Source organism: Macrobrachium nipponense, chromosome 14, assembly GCF_015104395.2.
Source record: "Macrobrachium nipponense isolate FS-2020 chromosome 14, ASM1510439v2, whole genome shotgun sequence".
NCBI classification, from domain to species: domain Eukaryota; kingdom Metazoa; phylum Arthropoda; class Malacostraca; order Decapoda; family Palaemonidae; genus Macrobrachium; species Macrobrachium nipponense.
In genome coordinates this window covers 11309516-11322015 of record NC_087207.1, presented here as the reverse complement: position 1 = coordinate 11322015, position 12500 = coordinate 11309516, and positions in this window count along the sequence as shown.

Here is a 12500-nt window from a genome sequence, read left to right as displayed (position 1 = left end):
AACAGAGATCTGTGATGATGATGGGGAAGTGGGGATTTTATTCGATCTGGAGAGACTGTGGATATGAATGACGCGGAATGTCGTTCCTGGAATTTAGCATAATGGTCTCTGGGAATGCAGTGATTTAGTGGAATGGTCTTAGAAAAATAAAATACCTTTAACTATGAGTGCTGCAATCGCTATGAAACTAAACATGTTATGCTTATCTTTGTGTGCTAGAGAATGGGGAATAATATTGGGGAAAGATGATGGCGAGGGCGTTCAAATCAGCAATAGTCAGATGAAGCCAGCCTTATGCTAGCACGGGCTCTTGCTTTTCAGCAGTCCGTAAGGCCTTCGAATCGCTTGAAAGAGGCACAGCGACTTTGGAAAAGCTGGGCGATTCGGGCATGTTACGTTAAACCCCTTTGTGAAGCTTTACATCTCAAAAATGAATTTATACCTGGGAATTAATCAACTAAGGTGGGTTGCAGTCAGGATGTACTACAAGGCCGTGTGGACTGAAACTCTCAACATAATTGCTGAGAACCGGACGGATAACACTTCTAGAGCCATTTTTCAACATCGTTATGAAAATTGATATGACGTTATAGGTAAATGCCCCTACCCCTTTTCTGGGTAGACTGTAAAAGAAAGCCAAGAACCCTTACATAATGAAAGTGTTACGCATAAATATGCGTGCGTTAAAAGAATATATGGACATTTTGGTACATATACGAAGAAGGAAGAGACAAGAAACAAGCATATCTATTTTTTGCTTCTTTCTTTTCCGCGTCTCTCTCCTAACATTTCTCCCATTTTTTATTCAATTATTTTGTCCAGCACGACTTTTACTACGTCGTGAAGATTGCAAGAATAAAATAGAACTTAAGAAAGAACAGAATCCTTACTTCCTCTTTCCATGAATTTTTGTCAGGAGGATAAAAGGAGTTTTATTGAACAATGACCTCCATGCTGCCATTAAGAGAGATGGAAAAATTGAAATCGTCCCAATATGGGGACGTGGGAAAAGTGATTTTCTGTCTATTTGTCTTCGTTACCAGTCAGTTTTTGGGAATGATATTCCACGAGGATAGAGTATAGAGAAGCCAGAAAAAGAGGGAAAACCAGAACGTCGAGAACTTGGCGTTGTTGGAGACCTGGTTGTCGTATCGTATTACTCATTGCACTAAGCTCTCACCTACTGATTGTGCTACTATAGTAAATTCACATGAAGCGTGCATCTGATGTCTAGGTCAGCCCCTTACGACGCTCCTGATTGGCTGTTGATGAGCCAGTCACAGGACTGGAAACTCTCAGTCTCTCTCGAGAATTCACATAGGGAGGGTGTATGTTCCACTACTGACGGATACTTGTGCAAGACTTCCACCCCTGTGATTGGCTAATCAACAGCCAATCAGGAGCGTCGTAAGGGACTGGCTTAGACATAGGGTGAACGCTTGATGTGAATCTACTATAGCACAGCCAAGAAAGAATAATCTCCCGATGGAATATGGAGAGAAAGGAAAATTAGGCTTCCTTCATTAACTTGTGAGCTAATAATACTCTTTGTAACCGTGTAATTACTCAAGCCATATACGGGAATCTTATTACCCAGTCTCCTTTAACGTTAGATAGGATTCAAAAGCATTATATAGAATGCCAGTAAGAAATTTATTTTAAACGTCTACATGACACAAAAGTCTCTCTCTCTCTCCCTCTCTCTCTCTCTCTCTCTCTCTCTCTCTCTCTTCTGAAAATAGTTATGTATCCTAAACTGACAAAGATGGTAGTATGTATGTATGTATGTATGTATGTATGTATGTATGTATGTATGTATGTATGTATTTATGTACAAACACAAATACTAGCTACATACAGTTTCAGACAAATATTTTGGCTGATGCTAGGGAAAAGCATTACTCAAACATAATTCCCATGGATGCATTGATAGATATCTGTTACTCAGGTTAATGTTTTTGACCAATAAAAAAAGGCAATACATTTTATTGGGGCCATCGCAAATCATCATGATCAATTGATAACGAAAAATACGTATAATTAAATGTCCATTCGCTATAATTCACGTGGATAATGCTCAGCTGTTATCCTCATCATTAACGGTGTTCTGTAAAACAAACAACGCCAATGTATTAATGAAACTCATGCTTAGTCTACCTTCTTCTGTTTTCATTGACCCCGTAAATAAGAAATAAGTACTGATTTCTGTAAGAAAGGTTTGTTTAACGTAGATCACACCTGGCTCCGCAAAAAGGGGAAGTGATTCAGCTGTACAATTTATTTTCATTTTTATTCTTTATATTTTATTAGATTTATTATTTTTATTTTAAATATTTTTAATCATTTCTAGTTTTATCTTTATTAATTTCTTTTCTATTTTTATTATTTTCTTCTTCATTATTATCTTATTATTTTATTTTCATTTTTAATATTTTTTTTATTTTATGGTTCTTTTTATTTTTATTTTTATTTATATCTCGACTCATTGTGTATCTGAGCGAGCGATAGGTTAAGTAATTGTCAACGCACACATATATACTCATATATTTGTGTGTGTGTGAGTGTTTGAGTATAATACAATTACCTCCTACTTGAAAGAGAGACAGAGAGTACGACTTCTCCTGAGTAGGTTGTGTAGTGTGACGTTAACATCTGTCTTCCCTGAGTTCCTCCGTCGTGGAAGACCTGCGCTGACAATTGCTTTTCTCGACAGATCCTTTACAGGTGGACAGGATTCTCTAATATTTCAACAACGCAGTCTAACCCCATCTCTCTCTCTCTCTCTCTCTCTCTCTCTCTGGATCCGGTTTAAGATGACAGTTCATATTAAATATTTGCAATCTCCTTTCAACAGAACGGAATAATCCAGATGAAAAACTTCAAGTGAAACAATGTTAGTTATAATGAGGAACCCTACGAAATGATATAATGCATATATATAGATCCAGGTATACGTTTGAATAATTAAGAAGTACTGGTTGCTTAAAGGCATCTTCTTAAAGGTAAACTATCGTGAGATCGTTTGCAAACCACTCCAGTTCTCTTTCTCTATTCAGAGGTGTGTGTTTGGCGGCTTTGATTACTTAGTGAAGCCGAACTATTCAGATACATCCCGTTCGAACGCATTATGTATCCGCGTCGACTCACGCAGCGAACTGTGTAGGTAGTATTTAGTCGACTGGTCAATTGTAGCAAGGGTAGAAAAGGTTAGTTTGGGGGACTTTGCAGTGTACAGATGGATGTTTTTTGTTGTTTGAGATTAAGCTGGCCTTATGCCAGCACGGGCTCTTGCTCATAGAGCAGCCCGCAGGTCATATTGAATATTTTGCCGGTGGAAAGGTGAGTTTTGAATGTATGAAATGAGCCTTTATTACAGATGGATTCCTTCACATTTTCAGTTGAACATAATATCTTGTTTTTTCAAATTTTAATCATAACTTTCCTACACGAATAATAAGAATTAAATGATAATTATCCTTTAATTTTCCATTTTCTTTATGGTGTATTTCAATTCATCTTACTCAGTTAATTGGATCATCTGCCATCATCAAGAAGGGTCTTCATTAAGCTAAAGAATTTCGACCTCTGACTTATACCCGAAGGTCAAGAAAGCAATATTTCTTCTTATGGAGGCGTCAGGACCGTGAATCATATAAAATGTGAAAGCTCCGGCACTTAGCTGAAAATCTTGCCTTCTATAAATTGACAGGAAATATAATTTGTCTACATATTTTGTCATAGAAAATCTGAAGACTGTGATTAACATATATGAAAATATATTCATTCCGAGGTAGAGCGAATTAGATATTAAAAGACTTTTGTTGCATGATATATATATATATATATATATATATATATATATATATATATATATATATATATATATATATATAATATATATATGTATATAGTATATAGTATATATATATTATATATATATATATATATATATATATATATATATGTATATATATGTATATATATATATATATATATATATATATTATATATATATGAGTCATATCACATTTCCGTGATTCATATACATATATCGAGCTACAATGTCCTTTAATATCTAATTCGCTCTACCTCGGAATTAATATATTTTCATATATGCTTAACCGAAGGGAATTTTTTCTCGATAATAGATTTGCCTGGACCAGGGCGCGAACCTATGGATCCTTTCAAACCCAGGAACGTCAGTGAAGCTTTTCCTACTACACCACCTCTTGCGGTGGTGTAGTAGGAAAAGCTTCACTGACGTTCCTGGGTTTGAAAGGATCCATAGGTTCGCGCCCTGGTCCAGGCAAATCTATTATCGAGAAAAAATTCCCCTTCGTTAAGCATATATGAAAATATATTAATTCCGAGGTAGAGCGAATTAGATATTAAAGGACATTGTAGCCTCGATATATATATATATCATGTGTATGTATATATATATATATATATATATATATATATATATATATATATATATATATATATATATTTTTTTTTTATTTACTTAGTTATTTGTGGTCGTATGTGCATGTATGTATTTACCTATTTATCGGTGTATATCAGTGCACGTGTTTTCTTCTTGCAATTACGTTTGATGAAATCGGAATTAGCAGATTTCATCCTTAGTTGATGCCGAGTTATTTTTCATAAATTATAAAATACCAGTTGGGTTCCATATGCATAATTCAAGTCGGAAACCCGTCAATGGAAGAAATAGTAAGAAGGACTTGCCTTCTCTCTCTCTCTCTCTCTCTCTCTCTCTCTCTCTCTCTCTCTCTCTCTCTCTCTCTCTCTCTCTCTCAGCCAGAAAAAAAATGATGACAACTAGATTTATTAAAAAAGTATATTATAACACACTTACTCTGAAATCCCTAATCCATTTAATGCACCGCTTTTAAACGAAGGGTCTTTCCATATATCATCTAGAACCATTTCGCTTCCCCTCCCTCTCCCTGTTCTCATTTTCCCCTCTTATTTTTTCCAGTGCCTTCCCTCTTCCCTCGCTTTCAGCAAATGTGGAATCTCGAATCCTCCCCACTCCACGGAAATACAGACGAGTCCTTATTTCATTAAAGAGAGTGGGAAAAAAATGTTCTCCATAAACAATTGATTGAATCATCTGTTACTGGGAATAAAGAAGGGAAGAAGTGGAATTTATTGCTGATATTCCCCCAAAAATGTATAATTCTTGACTCTTCAGGAGCTATGCAGAAAAGAAGAAGTGGATTTTGTTGTTAAAATATTGTATAATTTTCGTCGCCCTTCCCTTCAAAGCAATGAATATGATATCAGAATTAGGTTGATTTCAAAGTGGGAAATAGCCTTAAGTGATTAGCTGGGCACCTGATACTTAATGTCATCATCCTACATCACTGAACTTTTAATAGTAGTCTATCAGTCTTATCTACTGCTACTTGTGCTGACATTACATCACTGCTGCCGACGCTGCTGACGTGACATTTCGTCTTCTCTTACTGCTGACATTGTATTGTTACTGCTGCTAGCACAGTGACCTGTTTGTTCGATGTCGTTATATTAATTTCATTATGTAAAAGGTTTTCATAATGTATAACCCATGACCCTTGGCTAAATATTCCATTCCCTTAGTTTTCCATTGAGATTGAATGTAATATCAGAAACTCAAATACTCTGATAACCGGAAGAACAACGAGAACAAATAATAATAATAATAATAATAATAATAATAATAATAATAATAATAATAATAATAATAATAATAATAATAATAATAATAATAATAATAATGTTGGTGTGATTATCAAGAGAATTATGACCACGATTCTCCGCTATGATATTTTGTGCGCACAAGCGTTGGTTTTACCCAAGTTATATTGATGCAATAACTGACTTTGTGAAATTCAGAAATACCGAATACATTTGCAAATAACACGTAACGACGTTGGATACTTTTAAGTCTCTCTACAAAGTAACCTTTATGAAAAAAATAACCTATTTTCAAATATTTTCTTCAGTCGTTTCCATATCAAAATATCTAAGACAAATTGTTTTCTAGCTGTCGTTATCTTTCATGTAATTTTTCGCAGCCAACAGATGGCAGTGTTGTTTGTTGGAAGGTGACGTGTCCTGAGATTATTTTCCTATAGAGTCCTTGTTTGTCTTTGAGCCGAATTCGACATCGCCTTTTCTTTTTTTTACGAATAACTCGTTTGGGTATTTTGGACTGTGCATACTGGTGTTGGGTCTATGATGTTGTTATAGTGTTCTTCAATCTCGTATTACATTAGTATTTTATTATAAGGTTACTTGACAACTGACTGTATTTTGATGAATTTTGAAAATTTCAGGGTGATTATGACTTTCCAAGATCTGTATCGAGAAGTGCTTAATTCTTCATCTCCCTAGAACAGTTTTCTCTTACACTTTCATATAAGAAAGTGCCGGGCTTCATCATTAATGTAACTCGATACTTTTGAACCTGCAAATTGGACGCAATGAGGGCTTAGAATTACCATTAGCTTTTATACCAGATTAAAAAATTAGGATAGGTTATAATTTTGTGCAGATCACTTTGATATCCTTTGATTGGTGGCTATACCAGCAATTTTTGTTTATAATACATGTATTAATGTTTTGAAGTAAGCTCGTGGTTATGTAATAAGAGCTGATTCTTAGTGAGGTTTACAGCTCTAAGGACAACACATTTTAGGGTGCCTTAAATGACACTTTTCGCTAAGTACAATTTTTAAATTTATAAATAGTGTGGGTAATTCTAGGCAATAAATCCGCACGGGCTGCAAGGAACGTTCCCGCGAATACGACAGCCACTTGGGATTGGGGCGTCAAATGTATTTCGCAGTGTTTAGTACAAGCCCCTTGGGGTTACGGTCGACCCCCTAAAAATAAGTTTTTAATAAGTAACCCAGATACTATAGGAAATAAATACCCGAAGTGGAGTTATTAAATAGGTCTACCAAAGTTTGTAAGGAATATTTGGAATCTGGAATTTTTTTTGCAAGAATTAAAATTTTTGGAGAAAATATATTAATTAGAAAAGCTCTCTTATTTCGTGGTAGTAAATAAGCAAAGGTGAGAATATTTCGAGGAATATAAAGTAATGGTGTTCCTAAGGTATAACTTTGTTGCCAGCATGCTACCTGGTGTAAATTTAGCTCTGCTTAACAAGAAATGATGAAATTAAAAATGTACATACCATCAGACATAAGTTTCAACCCTAAAATAAGTCTAGTGCCCTGAAAAGCTTGATATCCCATATTTAAAGTGTATCTTGTTGCCATTGTTTTTTCTATCGAAAAATTTATGAAGACTTGCCTTCAATGCCATGTAGCAAAAAACGTCGTAGCACAAAGAACACCCTCCAACGTCATCCAAAATATAGGATTGTAAATGACGCCAGTCTGCTTTTGCTGTGCTAGCGTGACTCGGAAGCCTAACACAACCCAATAAAAAAAATTCTGCCAGACATTCATTTGTTCATTTTAGTGGCAAATATTAAATTTCACAAGTCATACAGAAAAAACTTTGAAACCTTTTAGGATGTGTCAAACTTTGAAGGGTTATCTCATAGGTAGCAGTTTCTCACTTTTTTTATATTTTACTCCGATGAACACTTGTATCTACATTATACTTCGATGAACAAGTATAGAGTATCAAATGAAAGCGCTTCAGTGGCGAGGTCGGTATCGTGCTGGGGTGCCACCTCGGTGGCTGAGAGTTCGATTCTCGGGCATTTTAATGAGGGGTCAGAGAAGTGTATTTCTGGTGATAAAGTTCACTCTCGACGTGGTTCGGAAGTCAAGTAAAGCCGTTGGTCCCGTTGCTGAATAACCACTGGTTCCATGCAAATGAATAAAGTTTTTAGTTGAATACTAAGATTCAGCACATGCATTTACTATGTATTAGCTGCCTTATCGTAGCATCAGTATTACTACATTGCTCTTAATGGCGAATGAAGTTTCTGGAATAAGTAAGTGTAAATTAAAGCAATATTATTTTCCCGTCCATGGACAATGGTAGTAATTGGTATATTATTAATGGTATACCAGCGTAATCATGAGTTTCTAATTATTGGTTCATTTATTAGCAAATTGCTATTTTTTACTATAGAGGGATTATCTAGGGAAGGCCATTTTCCGAGAGCCCTTGGTGTACCACAAATGAAGAGAATGAAAAAGACCACCCATCCTCAATGACAATGGGAAATTCTCACCGCTGAAGAAAACGGGAGAAACAAATCTAATCTCTCCACTCTGGCGCATTGAAGAGGAGAAATTCTTCACTTTCTCTCTCGAGTAAGCCTTCATTTGCAGGACGCGCCTAGCTCACAGGTTTGTCAGATTTGTCTGGATCTTGCAATTTATTAGCTTCTAATGAAAAAAAGCAAAGGAAAACCCGCTAAGGCCCTCCCCTGTCCTGCCTAGTAACAAGACACTTAAGGAAACCATTTTCTTTCTGAATAAAAGTTACGAAGTCCTTTAATTCTTAACCTTTCCTTCTGTTTTTGACATTTTAATATCCAAACAATAGCAAACGACTGTGAATTCAACACCCAAAACACACTATAACATGCCTTTGGAATCCCTGGAAATTTGGATTTAAGGGTATATTGAATTTAATGTAATTAGTAATTAATGACATGAACTGGAGGATACTTGTAATAAATAGCAAACTTATGAACATAGGGAATATTTACGGATTTTAAAGATCATAAAATTTAGAATATAACATTAAAATTTAAAAGTAGTAACCTTCAAACTTTGAAAATGCCATTCTGAAGTCCAGGTGGGCAATTTCAGCACATTCTACTGTACAGTGAAGAAACCTGAGGACCCCTCAAAAGCAGACAAGGTCACGTAACAGGTCAATGTGTCCCTGGACTCTGTCCCATCGTCTGCCCCTGATTGAGCCTGGTGAAGAGGAGACGGGTACGGGTACTGCCCCGACCACTCCTGAAGCGCCTCAGTGGCGTGGTTGGTATGGTATTAGGGTCCCACCTCGGTGGTCGTAGGTTCGATTCTCGGCCATTCCGTTGAGGAGTGAGAGATGTGTATTTTTGGTGATAGAAGTTCACTCTCGACGTGGTTCGGAAGTCACGTAAAGCCGTTGGTCCCGTTGCTGAATAACCAGTGGTTCCATGCAACGTAAAAGCACCATACAAAAAAAAAAAAAAAAATAACAACCACCACTCCTGGTTCCCTCCCCCAACGGAGCAGCCAGATCGGACCTAAGGCACATTTCCCGGTACACGTGGACCACCGAATCACTTCAGATTCGTTTGTGTGATATATTCCCCAAACTGAAGTCGTCCTCCAACAGACAAAAGATCAAAGATTCGTCAAAACTTAACCTTTTCGACCACAATAAAGTGTGCCTAATTTTTCTTACTAGTGTGATCTAAAAGTAAATCTATAATACCTAACGACAAATCAGCGAAAACTCAAAAAGAACAATGGTGCACAAGAAACCTCTTATCCCACACTAGCAAAGACTTGAAAAAAAAACAGACAAGAACGCACGGAAATATCTACATTTTCTACGTCAACACAGACCAGAAAGTACGTCGAGACTCCACACACCAGCACTGTTTTATAAGCCAATAAAAAAAGCAAGCTGTCTCAAAACACCAGCCAAAGTTGTAAAGCAAGACTAAAAATAGAGCACTAAAAGCGTGCCAGATTTCAATAAAAACCTACGAAAGAGGCTGCGTAAGATCCACCACTTTTCCACACTTATAAACATATATTTAAACTAAGGCAGTGAGCACACATACATATACATACATACAAACTTGATCAGTGATCAGGAAGCACTATCTAAAAGCCTGAGATCAACAACGTTGTTTGGACACGCAGCCACGTTTCAGAATTGGCTTTTGAACCCGAGTAGTTCGCTAAACTGAAATCAGATTTAAAACAATAAATTTTTCATCTTTCATGTCTTCTAGTAAAATGTGTCCTCACTCAAGTTTTTTTTGTTTTTGTTTGAATGGTGTTTTTACGTCGTATGGAACCAGTGGTTATTCAGCAACGGGACCAACGTCGAGAGTGAACTATCACCAGAAATTCACATAACTGAATCACCAGATATACACATTTCTCACACCTCAATGGAATGCCCGAGAATCGAACCACACCGACTACGGCACTCAGGCGCTCCTCACTCAATAGTAACAACGTAATGGATAGGCAATAAAGCAGTTGGTATTTAAGATTAATCACGTTCCATGACTCATTTCTCTATGTTGTTTTACCTTCATGCATTATTTACGTTTCTTCCCGGCTATCTGTAGAAATCCAACTTCCTACAAATGCTACCAACACAGAGGCTCAAAGGTTTACACCAACATCTGATAAAGTATGTGAGGAGATGCACATGACAGTTAAAGCCAAGAGATAATTATGAATCTTACAATCTAAAAAGTTAACAGAGGATATGGAGCTTAAAAATAACTCGAATAATATGAAGCTAAGACATACAGCATCTTCCCTTAGAACAATATCAGCTTTGAAAACTATGAAGCCAATGAAAAATTTCAATACAAACATTCCATGAAGATAAATTTACAGAAATAACTAAAGATGTCACAGTCAAATCTGCAGAACATTCAACTTACAGCAGCCACTATAAAAATGTTACAATCTTACAAAAAGAACCCGTATCAAGTCAGCAGAGCTTGTTCAGACTAAAACCCTGACCTCGACCAAAGAGCAGGGATACTATTACACAATTAGGATTTCCATAAACCAACTAAAGTCAACATAACCCATTAGTTCAGCCATGAATTTTACTTGGGAAGTGCTAATGCACAAGGTATCACCCTGTTCAACCGATAACAAAAAATCTCAAGTAGAATAACAGGATACGGGGAAAAACATGGAAGACTAAGGAACTATTTGTTACTGTATATTTCCAAACATTTTTGTTTAAATGTTAACAATTTAACAAGTGGGTATCCAGTAACTATCTCGACGCTCATATTGCCAATTCCTTACTTCTGGTAATCGAACAGTTCGAACTTTATATGAGAAGCAGATTTTATAACTACGTTTGAGAGAAACTTTTCTATTTTCTCCAACCGTTTTAAGTCACCATGTAGTAAATTAGCCTTTTCCATGTCTGGTTGCCAAAGGGAGATCAGTAAACCCGATTTACTACTATTTACAGTTATTATTGAAGATATCCTAGCCTCTGACCTTTCCAAGGGAAAATATTTCTATATGAATTACGAGGAAAATTCATCCTGAATTAAAACAGTTTATATCAACACCTAAACTTATCCCCCCAAAAAACCAGAAGCGCCAAGATCAAGACAGATTTTTCATTGTTTAACTAAAGGAGGAACGTTTCTCAACTTTCGAGCTGCAATTAATACTTTATCTCAGGGCGCTAATTTGGCGTATATAAGCTTGTTTGCTTGGTGTTTTTACGTTGCACGGAACCAGTGGTTATTCAGCAACAGGACCAACGGCTTTACGTGACTTACGAACCACGTCGGGAGTGAACTATCACCAGAAATACACATCACTCACACATCAATGGAATGCCCAAGAAGGCTTATATAGACGTCACCTATTCCCAGGTGACGAGGTGCTATAGTAGATTCACATCAGCCGTGCATTTGATGTCTAGGCTGGTCCCTTGCGACGCTCTTGATTGGCTCTTGATAAGCCAATGACAGGGCTGGAAACACTCTTTCTCGAGTGTGTTCACATAGGTAGGATGTATGTCCCATCTCTCCTGAGGGATAAGTCTTTCAGGAGAGGTGGAGCATACATCCTGCCTATGTGAACACTATCGAGAGTGTTTCCAGCCGTGTCATTGGCTGTTAGGAGCGTCGTAAGGGACTAACCTAGATGTCAAATGTATGGTTGATGTGAATCTACAATAGTACTACACGTGGTTGACAGTGGAACAGTGTTTAGTACTAGCCCCTCGGGGATCAATGTATTATATACACCCATTATATACAACCATTGTTTGAGCAATAAACCTGTAGAGTTTTTATTCTGAGAACTTTAGCGCACACCAGATTAATGATAATTAAACTCGTTGGGTTTTATGGTTAATTTCATTAGGTAGCAAATTCCTTATGACCCTCCAATTCCTTAATGAGAGAGAGAGAGAGAGAGAGAGAGAGAGAGAGAGAGAGAGAGAGAGAGAGAGAGAGAGAGAGAGAGAGAGAGAGAGAGAGAAACCGTGCTGACCCAGATTACTATACCTAATCTTTGAGGTAGGGGCGGGAACTGAACTAAGTATTTTCTCTCCAAAATTGAGCTTACCTACCTCATTAAATAATGACAGTTTTAATATCAGGAGACTGAAGCTATATTTTTAGGATAAGCAATGCTGCATTGCCTTTTAACCATGCATATCCAGTGTCTGTACTAACCTGTTGTAACCGTAGATTAGCAATAATTCATTAAATGCCTAGTGACTGTTCTAGGAAACTATCCGTTAAAATATTCAGTTCACCACAGTTCACATTGTCTATCAGCAGC